The sequence below is a fragment of the Rhagoletis zephyria genome, unplaced genomic scaffold (genome assembly GCF_001687245.7).
Source record: "Rhagoletis zephyria isolate East Lansing unplaced genomic scaffold, Rhagoletis_zephyria_1.1 Rzeph_scaffold_00033, whole genome shotgun sequence".
Classification (NCBI taxonomy): Eukaryota; Metazoa; Arthropoda; class Insecta; order Diptera; family Tephritidae; genus Rhagoletis; species Rhagoletis zephyria.
In genome coordinates, this window is record NW_016157117.1 from 257,104 (window position 1) to 277,570 (window position 20,467).

General features: G+C 35.3%; 2 protein-coding genes across 2 annotated transcripts in view; one reads left to right on the forward strand and one right to left on the reverse strand.

Annotated features, from left to right (window-relative positions):
• Nucleotides 1-20,467, reverse strand: part of LOC108364486 (uncharacterized protein KIAA0513) — a 187,505-nt gene that overhangs the window by 149,399 nt on the left and 17,639 nt on the right. The gene's annotated exons all lie outside the window — the stretch shown is intronic.
• The window catches only part of LUBEL (Linear Ubiquitin E3 ligase), a 38,247-nt gene continuing 27,885 nt past the window's right edge, over nucleotides 10,106-20,467 (forward strand). Inside the window, exon 1 of the mRNA XM_017618140.1 lies at nucleotides 10,106-12,118. The gene's annotated coding sequence lies outside the window, so the exon portion shown is untranslated. The remainder of the gene's footprint in view (nucleotides 12,119-20,467) is intronic.

Consider the following 20,467-nt stretch of genomic DNA (forward strand, 5'->3'; position numbering starts at 1 on the left):
AAAAACAATGGTATAAAATAAAAATAAAAATAGGGCTTTCGCTTATATTCTCATTGAGTTCTTTTCACTTAGAAGTATGTAAATTTGTAAAATTTTGGAAAAACCCTTTTTTTCTTAGTGTGTGATTTCGTTTTTGACTTGGATATGCTCTTAACCATACCACGTATTCTACGTTTAAATATAGCGGCTGTATCTCCGATACAGCCTGCAGACCAAGACGAAGGCGCTGGACTGTTCCTTTTTTTTGTGGGCCAGCAGCAGCAGCAGCACTGTAGGGTTCTTTATTGTTGATGTTGTATCGATTTTTTCCGCTGCAGCTACATATACATATGTATGTATGTATGTATGTACATATATGTATGTACATAAGTATGTGTTACTAAGTCTTTGCGAATTTTTCAGCAGCGCCTGTGTTAAAGCCTCTACTGCGGCACACGCTCTGAAAATTCGTTAAAAGTGCTGTTGAGTCGAATCTCCTTTTAGTTTTCTTGCCTATCTGCCAATTCTTTGAAGGTTATAATTTGGCAAGCAATGGTCACACGCCTACCAAGGTTGTACAACTGCTGCGTTGGGTGTAATAGAAAAATTAAACGCTGCTGGAAAGTAAGCGAATAGAAGAGCAGAGAGAGTGTACTTTAATTAACACATAGCCCAAAGGGGCGTACCACTGCAAGGCTTTTGGAAAGCGAAAAAATGCAAGCAAGCAAACTCACCCGATCGAAGCATGGAATTTTGTTGTAAATTTGTGTTGCTTTCTTGTACACCGTAGTATATTCATTGCATTCCTTTATTATTAAAAATTTTTTCTCATTCATTTTTTATTGCATACTGATAACCAAGGCACTTTTTAATAACAATTTTATTTTCAATTTTTTGCTAACATCACATTTTCACAAATTTTTAACCTTTCACACAATGCTGTGTACTGTCTTGCATGCGAGCTCTTCTCCATTTGCTTTTTGCACTATGACTGCTGCAGCTTTCGCACAACTCACTGTTGCAACAGCACTGACAACCATTCGCCGCCGCTGACAAGGCTAAGCTGACTTCAGCCGCTTCGCAGGGCAGACATATCGTATTTTATCGACGAAGCTTTGTGATGTATGCAGGGTTGCCACTTTGGTAAATTGTTACCACAATTGGTAGAAAAAATTTGGGTTGGTAAAAGGTTAAATCTTTTCTCATTTTGGTCGATTTTTGTTGAAGTATTTTGTTTGAAAAACAATGAAAACTTTTCGTTCCCGCTTTATTTTTCGTAGTTATCTTTATAATATAAATTTCTTTCCAAAAGTGTAGTCTACTTTGCTGCGTTTATTTTCGATCGCTTTAATGCACAATTTTTATATAAAAGGCGAACATATCGTCCTCCACTCAAAACTCATTTTACTTGAGTCCTGAGGAGCTTTTAATGGCCTAAATATTTTTTGACGATTCTTTAGATAAAGGGCAAAAATGGGCAGGTATGCAATTAAACACTTATGATTGTTGGCAAAAAATTCAAAAATCAACGCCATTTTTTATCAACGGAAATTGTTATATGAAACAAAAAACGGCAAAAGACCGGAGGCAAACAAAAATTAAAAAAAAAATTTACGGTAATTTTTTGCCTCACATTGTTGGTTATACTAATAGCATGGGCTACAAAACTCCATACCTTAAATTGTTCTAAAAATTCAGAGTAAAAAGTTCGAAGTCTAGGCGAATTTTTTTTTTAATTTTTCTAAGTGTTGTATATGGCTTGAATCCTCGATTTTTTATGAGTTTGCTTAAAGCACAAACAATATTCTTATACACAAAATAAAAATCAAAAATTCCAAAAAAATTCTACTTGAAAAATATTGTGAATATTAAAAAAACACCAAGCAGTTTTTTGAGTTTTTTCAAATGATGAAGTTTCGTTGTTGCCTTTAGTTTCATCACTTTCGTGTTTGGTTGAAGGAAATCGAGAAGATGCAATTTATATGATCTAAAATACGATATCCTTATTTAAATACAAACTTATTTACAAAACATTTTTAATGGTAGATATTTTCTACATTTGGTAGATTTTTTTCAAGTGGATGGCAAGAATTTTTTTTTCGTCAGTGGTAACCCTGGACGTGAGTCCTTCGTTGGTGTGTGCTTGGCTTGTCGAAAGTCGCGCCTTTCACGCTGTCACACTACATTTGTAGCGGTCAGATATCAGTGTGTTGTTGTACGCGTCTGCACGACGGTGTGAAATCAATGCCAACTTTTAGGCGCGCTAAAAGCGCTAGCTGCTTTGCAGGTATCGAACAGCTGAAAGCCATGGCAGCTGACCGCCATGACAGTCAAATTGATTCGTAGAAACAGCGCACGTGGCGTAAATAAATTCATGTGAGCGACTAAGTAGCGAACACTGACAAGTAAGCACCAGAGATGCGAGAGCAAAGCAGCTGGAAGAGAGATATTTAAAAGCGAAGAGCACAATTGCCGGATGGCAAACTAATGCACATGTACAAGCACATCTAAGCCTTCTTTTCTCAAAATATTTAAATAAAAAAAAGCTTAATTTTCAAGTAGGCAGTTCTCAAATTCACGCACACACTTTCACAAAAACCATTTTAGTGGGTAAGTACACGGCGTATGAGTAACTTTTCGTTTGTTTACATCGCAATCAGCTGTTTCTCGAAGCTTTTTGCTCTCCAACCGGCAAGCGCCTCATTACATTCGGTTTTTTCTGTGCCTATTTTCCACTGTTCATTCTTTCTCTCTCTCTCTCTCTCTCTCTCTCTCTCTATTTCTTTTGGCATGTGCTTAGCGGAGCATATTCATTGCTTTTTGCTTTATTTTTGATATTCGCTTTCGGCGCAAAACCTGCCTTCTTTCTCTCGAATGTATGTGGAGAGTGAGCGCAAATGCCTTTCTTTCGGTATTCGGCAATTTATGTTGCCTTTGGGTTGGCGTCAAATTTTTCTTCATTTTGTTTACATTGTCAATTTCGAATGCCGGAAGCAAAGCAACAAATGTGCATGCCTTCGTTGGTAGATAAGTGTGTGTTACTGCCAGCTACGGCGAATTTCGGTTTGAATTTGCTGAGATAAAAAATGTAAACATAATGGATGGATGCGTTAAAAATAATTTTATTGAATTATTTAGTAATTTAGCATAACATAAAACATGTTATGGATAACAAGATTCTCAAAGTTGATAATGGTATAATGGATAAACGGAACAAGAAATTCTATTAAAATATTCAGTCAATTCCAACAAAAATATATATTTGATGAAGGCCTTATTTCCCCTATCCAATAAGCATTAAGGGACTTCGAGGAGGAGATATTTAAGTTTGATCCTTGCCATCGAGTGAAAAGCGTAAGTAATCCACAATGAAGCTGTGTGGTTTAATTTTCAGATTGCTGAGAACGGTGAGCCTACTGTAATATGTGATCAAGTTGAAATCCCTAAAAAGCCCGAAATCCCGAGATAAAACTTTTTCGCATCCAGAAATCCCGGGGTTGTTAAAATGCTTTGGGATTGAATGCCCTAGCAAACGCACAGTACATCTTCTTCTTCTTTATTGGCGCTGTAACCGCCTAAGCGATTTTGGCCAAGTCCAAAACAGCACGCCAGTCATTTCTTTTCTGTGCCAACTGACGCCAATTGGAAATGCCAAGTGCAGACAACTCCTTCTCCACCTGGTCTTTCCAACGCAGAGGAGGCCTTCCTCTTTCTCTGTTACCAGCATCGGTGTCCATTCGGACGGCACGACGAAGCCAGCGGACGCGCTGTATTTTGTAAAGCTGATACAGCTCATCGTTAGGAATAGCAAAAAAAAAAGAAAATATTCAATTAATTAGTCATATGATTAACCACAAGCCAAAAAATAATTGCAATTATTGAGAAATAATCGATTAATCGAATTTTTAAAGGCAATTTTTTACAGCAACGGCAATAATTATTACAAGCTTTTATTTAACTTGATATGTATGTATGTACTAGGGATGTTGCGAATGTGGAACTTTAGACATAGAATTTGGTTGAAAAACGTCCTATCTCAGAATTCGGCTCAAAAACGCCCAATCTCAGCACATTTTCAATGTATTTTTCACTTAGATAGGGCATTTTTCAACCGAATTCTGGGATAGGGCGTTCTTCAGCCAAATTCTGAAGTAGGGCGTTCTTGAAAAGTTTTCTGAGATAGGGCGTCTTCAAACTGGCTGCCGAGATAGGTCGATCTTCCACTCAGGTGACGATATCACATAGTCAAAAATACTGCCAACTGATAGATCGGTTATATAGCTTGAGAAATAATGGCTGCGTTTCTTTATACATTCCGGATAATCCCATATTACTACCGGAATAAACAGAATGCGTTTGAAATATACGTTAACATATCATCAGGAACGTTCTAAAGAATAAGTAAACAAAAAAGTTTATTCCAAACGTTCAGAATGAATAAAGAAATGCAGCCAATATGTTTAAAGAGAATTTTATCAAAGTTAGTAAATCTAAATTTTGACCGGTTTTATTATACAAATACTCCTCTGTGCAACGTGAAGTTCTTGGTAACTGCGACGAATATTCTTTTCCATTGATTCACAAACTTGTCTGCTTCTGGCCACACTTCAAGCTAGTAACGCTACTTCAGAAATGAAGGCTCTGTCACATACGGCATTCGCGTCGCTTTAACGTTTTTTCATATAACAGCAACGCAAATAGCTCAAGTGTTTGCTCTGATAGCAAATGTTTTTAGTTTTTGAATTTGAATTTTACAATTTGAAGCATTCAAATATTTTTAAAATAGAAGCATTTGGTCGTCACGGTCCTTGTTGGTTTTTTCTTTGCATGAGTTTGTTTGTTCATTAGTGTAAACCAGCCTTCGTGTTGCTTTGGCATCAGCATTGCCTATGTGAACAGCTTCATATAAACGTATTTATTTATCTTAGCTGTCAAAGCAAAACCAACGTCAAAGCAGCACGAAAGCTGTATGTGCCCAAGCCTTAAGTTTTTCAACCCTGCCAGGCTGACAGAAAATTTTTGGTTATAAAGTTTTATTTAAAGCTCATTCAATTTCTGTATAAAAATTTAACGTTTGAAGTTCCTCAAAATTCGCGCTGACTTTTGAGAATTTTTTTGGTTGGAGGCGTTTCGCCCAGCATTACGTAAATTAGGATAATGTGAGCATGCTTTATAAAATATTTTTTGTGTTCAAAATTTTAAAATCGCTAATATCGAAGCCCCGACAATGACGATGTTTGAAAAAATCATATTACTTACTTCTTTGTGTAGTTAATTAAGCCTTATTTCACAAGTTGACCCCAGCCGCCTCTCTCCAAAATTGGTTCAAGTAAAATGAATCGATCATAGACTTGGTTATTCGATAAAAATTATTAGTGGCTTTTTTGGTATCCAATATCGCGGACAAAGTTTTGATTCACTTGAAATTTGTTACTAGGTTGTTTTTGGATCTGACATTTTGAATTTTAAAAATTCATAGTCAGATTCATAACAGAGGCCTGCGATAGTTTTCCCTTTGAATTTGATAGGAAATAAGTAATAAGGTACGAAAAAAATTTATAAATTTTCCGAGAATATTTTTTTTCAAATTTCAAATTTTCAAAAGTCTTCTTGATTTACCTGTGTAATAAACGAATACAAAAACGCCCAAATAACAAGTTTCGAGAGAATTCAATCATTCGAACGACGAAGCTTTGCCCGCCATATTGGACTTCAAAAAAACGCCACTCATTATTTAAAAGTAAATAATTTTACCGAATTTTCAAGAATATAACCGATTTTTTACCCAGACCAATTTTGGAGAGAGGGGCTTTAGTGGACGAAGAATTCCTCATAAATACATACATATGTACACATGTATCTACCTATGCATGTATGTGTTTGTACAAACATTTTACTCAACTCTTCTGGCTATTTGCTTTGGTTATTCTTAATAATAAATATTAGCGATTTTTATCTTTCCTTGACTATAAGAGGCCTTGACCTGATAGCAGACATTTCATATACCAATTTCCTTTTCTCTTTTGTGTGAGTTCCTGTTTTGGATTTTTCTTTCGCAAGAAATATGGCAGACACAAAAGTAAGTATCTGTTTATTATTATATAAATAATATGCCAGGCAGTGCCCGTACTTCGAAAAAATTTATAGTGATAGATTTTACATACTAAAAATGGTAGAAGTTGGTAAATTTTTTAAAAGAAGCATTAATAGCTAGTTTCTACGCGTATAGCATAAATCAAGGCAAATTCATGGAAGGCAGTGTTACCAGGGCAGCTGGATTTTCGCCTCGGTGGTCCTTAATGTCAAAACCTATACATTAAGCTGGGCCCGAATCACGGCATCCGTGATCGAGTGAAACTCGATTCAAATCGAATGAAATAAAATGGCAGCTGTTTTCTCTTCAATACAATTTTAACTAAAAAAGGGAGCTTAATAGGAGGCTTAACCAAGTTTTCTCCACTACAAAACTTATTTATTAAAATTAGATTTGAAGTGCTTGAAATTTTCAACCGATTAGTTACATAACAGCTCATAGAGTTGCAATTACACTTTTTAATTGGTTATGGTCAGAGTTAACTTTTCATTTTTATTCTAGGTGTGTTCGATAACAAAATATCTTTACACCACGTTCATTTGAATCTCTTTTCTCACTTTCCGGACAATATTAGTAGATTTTTAGCCTTTGATGATAAAAATGGTAGAAAATAAAATCTAGCTAAAAAGTGGTAAGATCTACCAATAAAGTGATAAAGTCCGTGCACTGATGCGAGTGCCCGAAACCACCCACTTTATGTTCCCTTTGTTGGTTGTCGGATTGTTGAGAGCAACTTTGAAAGAAAGTAATTTGTGATTTTTTATTTCCGGGCGAGTTAGTGAAAACTGCCAAAAGAAGAGGGAGAATGATGAAAATGCAAATTTTAACCAATAAATATGCGCATATTTAGCTGTTCTACTTTGATTGATATATTCAATAAATTATTAATTTAGCATTATTTTATCGTCGCCGCTCAAATCTGAAAACGATTATTTTTTTACGATTTGACGCTTAGTTTAAGCCAAAAAAATGAGTTCTTCCCGTATTCTTGGGCAGTTTCTTCACTTTTGTGAAAGCATTTCCTAATTACGCTCATTTGCCCAAAATTTGCCCAAAAGTTAAAAAAAGCATGCCTAAGTAATGCTTGTATTTTTCGCTTTAATTGATCGATTAACAATCTTTGGAAAATAAACAAAAACAGACCAGGAATTTGTGAAGTCCCGCTGACTGCATTCAACCCAATTTTTTTACGGTTTGTTTTTGCATGGCTTTTGGTTTGTTGACTTAGTCTTGGCCAGAATATTTGGCGCCTATTATTTACTACATATGTACTATGTACATATGTATGTTATTGTATTTTGTTTTGGCTGCAGCCTTATGGCGATCAAATTTGAAAACAACCACAAGTAATCAATTATTTCAAAGAATCGGAAATGTTTGCCCACTTTCAAACAAGTGCCAAAAAACTGAATGCGAAGCGTACAATGTTCGTTTTTTTTTTTTGAAGTGTGGAATGCGCAAAATCAACAAAGGCAAAGAAATTGCAATTAATCTATCGTAAAAAATTAAATACTACAATTTTCAACAATGTTTCCGCAATTCAGTAATGGCGACTTGGACTTGAGTGTATACCCTGGCCAATGTAAATAGAAAAGATTTACATACATTCCACTAAATTGTGCAGTTCTATGGTGAAAGGTTCACAAATGTGCCAATTAGGGTGTCCTTAAACGTAGGAAGCAAGTTTTTACATCAGATTTCCTGAGCCTCAATCCTTACGTCGATGCCACTATAGTCACATATATATTTTAGTCCCGATTGAAGTCGGTTAAAGCGCGTGGCATAGGGGTCAAAGCTCAGATTACCCTATGAAGACGTCTTAACGGACTCCATTCGGGACCAAAATTTATATGTGATATCTTGGGCTTTAGTAGCATCGATTTTGAATATTCAATGGGAAAAAATATTTATAATTTTTTGAGTCTATAGAGGCATCTGATCTTTGATCCCTTTGCGACACGCCTTAATCGTCTCCAATCGGGACCAGAATTTATATGTGATATCTGTGACCGTAGTATTACCGATTGAGGGGGTGAGACTGAAAAAGATTGTTCATTTGATTTTTTAAGGACAACCCTAATGTACATAGAAAAGTAATACTTTGTATTGAGTGCCGTTCTAGGGTGAAAACGAGAGTGATGTAATGGTCCTTTCAAGCCAAAAAATCTAAATGTCTAATGTTATTGCCAAGACGTTTTCATAAAATCTTGCTAAACTGGAGCTACTCATTTTACAAGTCTTTAACAAATTCATTTTTAAAGAGAAATGTTTTACCAGGGTCCACATCACGGCTTTCATGATTGAAAGAAACTCTTGCTTGAAAGTTTTGAGGGGCTGGTCGATCTGCATTTAGGAATGGCTTCTCTCGCAATCGTTTGTCGGGAGTTCAACATGCTCACATCAAGGCAGCGGTAGCGGTAGCGGTAGGAAGGACGCAAGCTTGCTGCAAAGGTCGGTGGAGGGCGAACGCTGGAATAGAACCAGGCCATGCGGTACTGCGAGGTCATCCTGGCCGAGTGAGGTCCGAGGAAGGTTTAGGGATCTCCTTAGGCTCACGAAGCCGGACCTTTCAATTCTGGTGGGGGACTGACCGGCCATTATCCTATCGAGGTATACGCAGTGAGAATAAATATCACACAAGACGCCTTCAGACGCTGCTTCATGGTGTACGGTGAGGTGGAATGGTATCAACATTTCCTCTTGGAGTGACCGGCTGTTGCGGCCCAAGCATTTGGGTTCGTACTTTGTTTGTCCGGAGGAGCTCTCCGGTACTAACATCTGCCGCGTGCGAGACTTTGTTCTCGGCACACAGCGATTGTCATTCAATTTAGCAGTTACCGTACGCAGTAGTATCAGAAAGAACCAACACGTTCACGTTCCAAGTGAATATCTGGATAAGGGGAAACTACCATAACCTAACCTCAACTAGCTCTACCGGAGTTTTATAAACAGTAAACGTCTTAGGGACTTTACGTGACTTACAACCACTTAGAGATGGTAGCTGATGGTGGTTACCAGTGGCAACAGTGCCTGTCCAATAATTTATTATCTTATTTTTTTGTGTAAATGCATTCACGCTGATACTCCTCTCATACTGCCATAAAAACCCCTTGATTTGCCTTCGAAAGCAGCCTAAAACCTTGGGTCATTTATTTATTTATGCTCGAGCAAACCCGTAGATGTAAGCGCCAAATAATTCCCTTTTTTCTAGACCACCACGAATGACGATATATTTTCTCAAACCGATTGACATTCGCGCTTTGTAGATACCAGAAACATAACTATTTTAAGAGAAAAGATTAAAAGTCAATCAATAATCATTATATTAAGATAAATATTTGTCGAGTCGTCTATAATTATTATTCAATGACTTATATTATAAAAGTGCTTTTATAATAATTATCAGTGAGATAAATATTTTTAAGGCTTCAAAGACTTTTATTTTAAGACTTATAGTATAAAAGCTTTTTCGTAATAATTATCATTGAGATAAATATTTTTAAGGCTTCAAAGACTTTTATTTTAAGACTTATAGTATAAAAGCTTTTTCGTAATAATTATCATTGAGATAAATATTTTTAAGTCTTCAAAGACTTTTATTTTTAGACTTATATTATAAAAGTCTTTTCATAATAATTATGAGCGCGAAAAAAAATGTTTAATTCTTAACAGACGGGACATGTTCAAGAGCATTTCAGGATTAGGTGGGCATTAGTTCGGGACTATATACAAAATTCTTTGACACTCATAATTATTATCAAAAGACCTTTATAATATAAGCATCAAAATAAAAGCATTTAAAGACTTAAAAATATTTATCTCAATGATAATTATTATGACAACACTTTTATAATATAAGTCTAAAAATAAAAGTCTTTGAAGCCTTAAAATATTTATCTCGCTGATAATTATTATGAAAATACTTCTAAAACATTTTCTCACACATAATTATTTCCAAAAGACTTAGAATTCTTACGAAAATTTGGATGATTTTTTTAAAACTCCACCATGAAATAATTATTATTCTGGGTCTCTAGTAGATACAGATCCATGACGGAGATGGAAATTTCCTAATTCCACTCTTTGTTGACCTTCATTTGATATTTTGACACTATCGCAGCTTTCAAGCTTTTTGGCAGATAGCAGCCATGTACGTGGGTTTTGACCGGGTCTTCCAACTAGCCGAATACACTTTTATATCCGAGCGCTTCTTTGGAAATTGTTTAGAACAAAATTGTACATATGAATATCACCAAGGCTCGATCGTGGTCGCGGAGATCGAAAGTTTTTTTTGCCAGGCCCTCTTTCAGTAAAAGTTTGTGGCACGTTCTCCGATTTTGTCCTACCTTTGATTAGACTAACTGAAAATGTTGGTGCTCCTTGCGGGCATGCTGCCGAAATTCTCGTACATACATACGTGGGATGCAACGATTTTCTTAAACGCTCTTCGCCTCTATTCAGTTCACTTACGCATGAAGTTGAAATAGTGAAATCAGCCAAAATACATCCGACGACGCCTTCGCGTTTCAGATTTTTCTAATTATTCGCTATTTTCTTTTCATTAAAATAATCTCTGCTGTCTTCCAAACAGAATAAATATTTTCATATTTTGAAAAGCTGACAAAAATACCAATTAAAAATTCTCGCTGGTGTCCAAATTACCCGCAAGTCCATTACCCACTCACTTACATATAAGTCACAATAGCAGCAACAAATAGTAAAGCCGATGACGACTTCGGAAATGTAGAACACACAATGTGCCGGCTGCCACTAGCTCGAGTGGTCGTTGGACCAGCGGTCGAGCGCTTGCTTAGTTGACAATGTGACGTGAGCGAATTTTCAATTTTCCGGCTGCTCATGTGCTCATCCTCATGCTGACGACAACAACGACAACTATACTAAAACACAATAATCTGAGAATTTTTTATTTTTTTTTTTTGGGGAAACGTTGAAAATGCGAACCGTATTTTTCGGTTTAGTTTGTGAGTGGAAGATCGGCGATCGAGGCGAGCAACGAGTTCTAAAAACTAGAAATCGACCAGCCGCCGAGACGGAAGCAGACGACATTTGCCGCAGTGCTTTGCTAGAACGGGCGTTATGTAAGCGTTTGACATTGTTTTGCCATTTTGGCTGCCAATGAATGCAATTGTGCCGATTAACTGTGCTTTAAATATCGAAAAAAATATATATGTATATAAATATAAATTCCTGCAGTAAATAAATAGAAAAAGCGCTATTAAATAGAGCTTCGAAACGTGTTCTTGTAAAAGTTAAAAACGTGAAAAAATCGTGTCGAAACTACATACGTAAATACTTACAAAAAGAAAATTGTGTGAAAAATATTTATTTTTGGAAAATGTTGACACACACGCACTACGTTTAACGGTTTACATACCCACTTACATATAAATAGATGTCGTGCGCATACATAGTAGTGTGTGTGTGTGTGTGTGTGTGTGCGTGCATGTGTTTAAGCTGATCAATCAACAGGCCAAACAACACTTCAACTGGAACACTTCATACCAATACTAGGCGCACCAGTGCAGTGCAGTGTAGTGTAAAACTCTCGAGTGAACTTAATAAATTCTGCATTTTGTATGCAATTGCTGGTGTTAGAAAAGTGGCGAAAACTTCTTGCAACGCATACAAATCGTGAAATTTATAAAAATAGCGCAGAAGATTTTCAAAAATAACACAGAGCAGCACCTCCCTGGGCTGGCTATTTGATTATTTGGCTGCTTTGGCTGCTTTGGCTGGTTGGCTGGCTGGCTGGCTGGCTAACTTGCACATCTTGTTCATATTTTGGGAATTAGTGCGGCAAATAAACATACACATATACTAACATCTGACTAAGCTGTCAACGAAAATTTGTGCTTCTTACATATTCAACATACGTAGCGTATGTTTGCATACATATATTTGTGTATGTTGGTTGATTAAAACGCGACGATTACAACCATAAATTGCATTTTGGCGAGGAAGCAGAGGCAACAGCATTTACAAACATACATAGCTAAGACCACAGGAAATCGGGCCAAATAACGGGTAAGTGGTTGCCGGGTGTCGGAATTACACATCTTAATTAAGCAACAATACATTTGTACTAAATAAGTGAGCCAAATTAAAATATACCTAATCATTCGCCTCTACTCAGCAGCGTCAGCGGCTAATTGATTTCCGCAGCGGAAAGCTACGCCAGCACACAATTTTTGTCATTTATTGCCAATTTTAACGCAATTTACCGCCCACCTCTGTTGAGAAATACATACATACATATGTATGTACATTAGACCGTACCACCAACTTCCAAGCAAACAAACAAGTTCGCCGTACACCACCGAGTCTAAAGTATTTTTGTATGGCAATTTGGAAAAAAGCAATTTTGCCGAACCTAGGCACTTCTACTTTTTAGTGTGACAACTACATTGGTGTCAGAAATAAAAGTCTAGCTACATATGAGGCCTTGAGGGCCAGAGTAGCCTAACTGACATTTCAAAAAAAGATGAGGTGCACCTTAAAATGCATTACTGCACTCGGCCAAAAACGCTTAGGCAGTTACAGCGCCAATAAAGAGGAAGAAGGAGGAATCGAAACGGCAATAGCCCGAGGCACACCCTTTTAGTTTTCTTTTACTATAATAAAAAGACCGCATTTATTTTTTATAGATTCTTCTTTCTCATATTACTAAAAATAATTTATATGTAGATAATAGGCTCCTCTGGCCCTCATGGTCTCATATGTACTTATACAGCAAACACCATATAAATCCACACTACAAACTTTGCCCAAAAATTTAGCAAAATTTTACCAAAATTTCCAACAGTCAGAATTTTTGATATGAAGTTTTATAGTCCATTGAATTTTGGTATAATAAAGTGTATGTGTCAAGTGGCTTCAAAATACCGTTGATTTTTTATATTATTTGTTTTTGAAGTGAAACTCCTTTACCGGCGATTGGTTGGTTGAGAGTAAATTGGCAAACTGAACGGAAATCGCACACGGAAATGGTTTTGATTTACATACTACCGATATTTTTATCGACATCATAATCGATTTTCTTATCGATATTTTTGATCGGTTTTGTTATCGATATTTTTATTGATTTTGTTGTTGATATTTTTTGATTTTGTTATCGATATTAGAACGAAATTAGTAGACGTAAGGATAAAAATAAAAAAAAAGATAACATATAACCTTGAGCTTGTAAGATTATATTAACTAGCCTGTCGTTTTGTTCACAATTTTGAACCAATAAAATGCATACTTATGTATGTACAAGATTGCGCCAATCGAGCTGAGAGCAACCGGACATGACGTTATCAAATACCAGAATGAGAGAGCAAGGCGAACTCGACAAAAAAAAAAGAGGAAGAATCGAACAAAAGGCAGTGTTGCTAAGTTTTGAATTTTAAAAAAGCACCAATTTTTTATTTGTGTATTTAATGGACTTTATATGCATAGATAATTTTATTGTAAACCTCCGAGTGTACTCTGCCGGGAAAAATAGCTTCTCATAAAAAATACAATCGCCATTCGGAGCAGGGAAGATAAATGAATTTTTCGAAATTGTACCAAACGTCAGAACAACAAGTAAGAAAATCTAAGTTCGGGCGGAGCCGAACATTAAATACCCGGCGCAAGTTTTCCACCTTTCCGAAAGCTACCGCTACATGATAAGCCGTGGTGTATAAATTTTAAGTAAATTAGCGTCCTTAAATTTCGAAATATTGCAGTTTCAAGCATTTCTGAAATATACCGTTATATGAAAAGCGGTCGTAATTTTAGTCCGATTTCAATAATTTTCAACGCTTTGCNGACGGACGGACAGACAGTCACCGCTTAATCGATTTCTCTTTTCATTCTGATCATTTATGTATACATTTGTCTATATCTATCTCGATTCGTTTTGCCTGTTACAAACAACCGTTATGTGAACAAAGTTATAATACCCTTGTGCACAAGTGCGCTCGGGTATAAAAATGCACCACATCCAATAAAAATGTACCGACAAGAAATTTTAAACACTTTCACAAAAACAAGGAATGCTTAAAGCAAATATGAATTTACTTAACGCCCTTTAAATATACATCTTGTAAAAATATACATATATATATATTAAAAGTAGAATAAAAATTAGTCAAGCATTTCACTCTCTGTCTGTGTCTGTAAGTCACATTTTAGTTTAAAGACTCTATGGGCTGGTTTCTCCAGCTCAACTTAACTTAGTTTAGCCACTTTTTGAACTTAAGTCAGAAGTTAGCCTACGTTCTACACAGCTTATTCTTGACTAAATCAAGAAAATTGGCTTAACTAAGTTAAGTTGAGTTGGAGAAACCAGCCCTATATGTATTTTTATATCATGACAATAACTTTGAGAAGATTTGATATAATCTTCTAATATAATCTTAGATTGTGAACAGAATAGACGCGTTTAACATTTGCGGAGGAATGTGGAATAGAAAATTGGGGTATTCACAACGGCGTTGTAAGTGACGTATTGTTGTATGTCGTAAACTTTAAACGCCTAAAAAATATATATTACGGGGGTTCGCAAAGTATCATCAAAGCCATATTATGAATTTAGTCCAAGTTTGTATGAAGTGGAGAATGAAGAAAGTATTTGTATAAATAAGTACAAGTTTTTAACCAACTATATTCAACAATTTTTTAATGAAAAACTATTGTGGAAAAGCAACAACAATTTGAAAAAATTGTAGAAGTGATAGCTATTTCGGAAATCACCACATTTCCTCATCAGACTTCTTTCAGTGGGATCCGATCCAACGACCCCAGCTGACTCAGCCAGTTGCCTACACACTGTGCTAAGTTCGCCTTAATTCTTGTTGCGTCCCTCCAGGAAATTTATCTAACTATAAGCTAACTTCAAGTTGATTAAGAAGGAGCTAAAAGTCACTTATTATCTGTATATTTTCTTTGACGAAAGCTAACTATATTTGTATGGCGATGGGAGCGAAATAGTCAAGGGTGGTTACCTCTGAATTTGATGTAACTAACTTGTGACTAACTACTTTCGGACATAAAATATCAATAGGAAAAACAAAATATTTTTTTTTTATTATTTTTTTTTGATTTACTTTATTTATTTTATTACAATTCATATTTGTTTCCATATTCTGCTGTAGGTGGTCCCATATTCGAGCTTCGTCAGACATAACTTCAAAATGATAATATGAAATTTCGATCTTCCTTTTATTTGTCATCAATTCGAAAAAGTATTTGCGAAGTGCAGGATATTTAAATAGAAACGCGTTTAAAGAAAACAATCTCGAGCTTTACTCCTGCATTACTTGTCTACTTGTTTCAGGTTAGCTTTTTGTAGCTAACTACACGTTATATATTTTATAGAAATCCCGCAAAAAAGCTAACTACAAGTAGGTTATTTTTTATCAACTGATAATTTTTTCTGCAGGGTTTTTTCAACTTTTTCATTTATTTATTAAGCCAACTACAATCAAGCGCAGCTATTCCACTGCTATTTAAACTTAATCGTGTGGTTGTTCGTTTTGTTGGTTTTTGTTAATTATTCTATTTTTAGAATGTTTAACTTTTAGGTGCGCTCGTCCTTAAGTTATTTGTTTTTGTTATTTATGGCCTTATAACAATTATATTCAACAATTTTTATTGAGCTTGAGGCCATTTTTAACCAACGTAAATATAAAACAAATCTAAATATACTCAGCGCTGCATTTCCAAATAGTACCAAAAAGGTCTATGTGGTGTCAATGTACTTTTTGGTTTCAAATTGTACCAAAAAAGCACAATTGTGGCAACTTTATCATCACTGGTTCGGAGTCGGCGTAAAATTGTAGGTCCCTCCCCTTTGTATGACAACATCAAGGCGCACGCCACAAATCGGAGCAAAAGCTCGGCCATACACTAACAAATTGTGTAAGCGCCAATCTTTTTCATTTTAGGTTATGGGTGGATTCCTATTACCTATATTGTGTCTGTGACTGCGAGAGTTAACAAGGAAAGAAAGCTATCGAAGATGACTCCTAGATTTTTCATGCTAGCTGAATTAGTGATTCATCGACGTAGTAATTACTTGACCTCTTTCATTGTGGTAAGCAGGGTATCTTTTAAACACAGGCCTCATTTCCATTTCAGGACATTATCACAAATCAAAAGCTCAAAGAGATTCCTCTCTTGTAATCCCCTTATTGTCATAGTCTGGATATCTGATACCGAAAGATTGCTAAGTAACGTTTTTTTCCAGTCCAAATAATTAGCAAACAGTGGTTATATTCCAGCTTGGAGAGAGGAAATCTCCATGTTTCTGCTAGCATGGCGAGGCTACGATTAATCCAAGGCTAGTGGGACTGTTCCCTGACAGAGGCAGTTGCGCTTAATGCCACTGGTAAACTCCTTAAAAGAGGCACAACTCAAAAATTACCGTACAGATTCAACGTAGAAAAACAGGTATAACAGTAGTTTTCTAGTTAGAGATGATAAGCACGAAAAATTGCTTGCAGTAGTGAGAGATCAATTCTACGATTCGTTTACATATCGAGCCCTATTTTCGATTTTATCGTAAGCGACAAAAGGCAAATTTTACAGGAGGAGGTTTTTTTATTTGATGCTTAAACGGTGAAATATTTGATTTGGGTTTAAGTATTATTAACTGCTGTGTTTTGGATAAGACTGTTAATGTTTTTCATATCTTAATATTTAAAGGTATAATGACGCTTACGATACTTTTCTTGAACATGCTGAGCGGTAATATTTCAAAATATTGGCGCATACAATAGTTTTTATGTTTTTATGTTTTTATTCTAGCCATTTAAACAATAAGAAGTGCAGATGCTTTAGGGATTGTTTATATAAACGGAATTTTAAGTCAATTAAACATATACACTACCACTCAGCTGAATAAACTCAACATGATTTTCAGAATTAATTGATTGGTCCATCTAAAAGATTGTCCACAAGTGGTGATAAAGAACAGTGGTAAAATCAAAATCTTATAAGCAGTTTTAAGGTCGAACGACATAGTGAATTAATTTCGAAGACTACATCCATATAGCTGTATCATCCAAAGTTTATCTGTATCCAGGTAATTGAAAATAGAGCAAGGTGCATCCTTTTTATCTTCCACATACACTTTTAAAGAAGTATAAATCCATTAGGAAGCAAGAGTTTCAAAAAAGATCCCGCAACACCAGCCACGTTGGGCCTAGTGATTGCAGCTGCAGTTGCATAATGGAAGAATGCACTTTATTTTTATGAGGGTAATGAGCTGATTTTTAAGCAATCAATTAAAGCAAATTTTGAGTAAACTTTGTTAAAACTATAAGTAAAACTGTTATCTATACATATAATAAAATTGTAACAGGTCGATGTCTGTACATTATAGATATTAAAGAAAAATTAATGTGGGCGGTCTTTATTAGAGCACCAGAAGCCAAATCAACCATTTTTAGAATTTTTGTCTGTCTGTCTGTATGTTTGTATGTTTGTTCGCGCATCACTCGAAAACGAATGCATGGCTAGAGGTCTAACTTAAAATATAGGAAAATTAAGATAGTTGCCACCCGTTTGAAAATTGGAGTTTAAGTAAATTGATAAGAAGAAGTGAATATTTCAGTATGGGCGTCAAAAGAAAGAGGCTGAAGAAGGCTTACAGCCAAAAATATTTTTTTAGAGTCGCCACCTGTTTGAAAATTTACATTTAATTTAATTTATAAGATAAATTGCATATTGCAATATGGCTATCAAACTGAAGGGGTTTAGGAAATTTTATTGCCAAAAAAAAAAAAATTTAACTTTTATTGTATTAAATTGATAAAATAAATGAAATCTATATCTAACAGGTCGATGTCTGTAATTTATAAATATTAAAGGAAAAATAATATGGTGGGTTTTTATTAAAGCTACAGAAGCCAAATAAACAATTTTTAGAATTTTTGAATCTCTGTCTGTCTGTCTGTATATTTGTACGCGCATCAGTCGAAAACATGGAATTGAATGCAGTTTTCACCGATGTATCGCTAGAGATCTAGCTTCCAATATAGAAGAAAAAATTAGAGAGTTGCCACCTGTGTTTAAAATTTCAGTTTAGGTCAATTGATACGGTAAAGTGAATACTGCAATATGGCTGTCAAAAGAAAGAAATTTACAAAGGCTTACAGCTGAAAATATTTTTGTGGAAGGTTGCCACCTATTTGAAAACTTTAATTTAATTTAATTGATAGCATAAATTAAATATTGCAATATTGGCATCAAACTAAAGAGGCTAGAAAATTTTAATGCTGGAATCATTTTTAGGGGATTTGCCAACTGATTGGAAAATTGTGTTCATTAAAATTTGTTAAATAAATGAAATATTCCAATACGAATATTAAACTAAAGAGGATTAGGAAGCTTACTTTTTAAAATATTCATGAAGCAGGTTGCCACTTATTTGAAAACTTTAATTCAGTTAAATTTATAATATAAACTAAGTGTTGCCATATGGGTATCAAACGAGAGTATTTGAGAATAATAAAATTGCAACAGGCCGATATCTGTACATAATAGATGTTAAAGAAAAATTAATAGGGGGTTTATTAGATCAACAGAAGCCAAATCTAAAATTTCGGTATGTTTGTCTGTATGTTTGCAAGCGCATCACGCAAAAGCTAATGTATGGAATTAAATGCAGTTTTGCTAGAGCTCTAATTGAAAATATAGAATCCATTTTTTTTTTGTTTTAGTTTATCGTCGATCATTATTCCTAGGTATTTGAACGTATTAACTTTTTCCAGTGCGTCGTTGTTTATATTTAGAGTTAGCAACGCACCGTTCTCAAAATTTCGCCTTGATATAACCACAAACTTAATTTTTTTTTTTTTTTGTGGAAGGTTTTTGGCTAAAATTAAAACTTTTCGTTGTTGCTGCCAAAAAATTAAGAAATCTGAGACGTCGCGTTTTACAATTTCATACAGTTCTCTTTACAATGTATTTCACTAAACTACTAAACGGCTGCATCGACTTGGTTCATATTTGGCAACACCTTGAAAATAAATATTCTGAGCAAAAATTTACTCGGTATGTAGCTCGGGTTATTCCTAAAATTCTTATACAGACTAAAACGTAAAAAAAAAACAATATATCTCTAAAACCAATTACGCTGGGGAACTGAAACTTAGCACTGATGCGTATATTACAAATGCATTGGGAAAGGGGGCGTGGCTCCTTCCTTCCATACAAACTGAACTTCTCATATAGCTTACCTGCTTACGCTAACGCCGTGAAATTCTACACAGCTACATATGTTATCAATACCGTAGTTATGGCGAAAAGTGGTAATTATTGGAAAGTCTGGCTCGATATACATTTACGTAAACGCGCAAGTATCATTCGATTGGGAACCATTTTCTCCTAGAATTCTAAATCCAATTGAACTATTGTAACTTTGTCTTTAGTATTAAGGTAAGGTAAAATTTATTTGAAAATTTTGAAGAATTTTTTTTTAAGTTTTCACAAAGAATGGAGCTTTGCTTTTACGAGTTGAGTTTCGCTATAAACTGTCCTATCTACATACCTATTTGCATAAAATGATAGCCGTTTTCGTTGTTCGGAATAAACTCAAAAAACACTGACTAGAGTTCCGTCAGATTGTCGGAGGTTATCTTAAATACATATATGGATCAATTACGTGCTACTATAAAACTCGCTAGGTGGTGCTGGAGTAGAGTTATTTATAAAAATCGTATTCATTAACCGATTTCGTTTAAATTTTAAATGTGAGCTATGTACCTGTATATTGAAAAATTCTTTTTGGCCCTATGTTTAAGTTATACGAATTTAGTTTTCAGATGTCTAAATGAAGGATCGGGTTAAGTCTTGCATCTACCCAGAAATCAGTTCAGAAATTTTACCACGAATTGTAAGAGTGGCGAATTAAAAAGGAAGGATCACCGTGCTTCAGTTGAAAGATACTTAAGAGATCACACGGCTCATTTAGCAATGTACCGGAAAACTTTTCATCCTGTGGGACAGCGAGGATTCTTGGCCCTCCTATAACAGAAAACGCACTTCTGTGCTCTTGAGTTTCCCTATAAGAACTGTTATTGGCATACGCATCGCACCAATGTTGTAGTTGCAAGATCATACAAAAAGATTACGCATGCTTGGCAGAGATCACACAGGTGGAAATAAGACCATCGGTAAAGCTCATGACAGCGAAAACGATTGGTATTCCATATGGTATCACAGCGCCTTAGTGGTTTCAACTTAAATCAAAAATTTTGACTTTACAGACTGATTTTGTTTTTCAACGCTCTTTTGCATTGGCCAACGCAAAAGCTCTTATTAGGCGCCGCGAAGTAAGCGGGCATTGGCTAGTATGCAATAAAAATCTATCGAATTTTTTTTTCTTAGTTGTGTATTTTT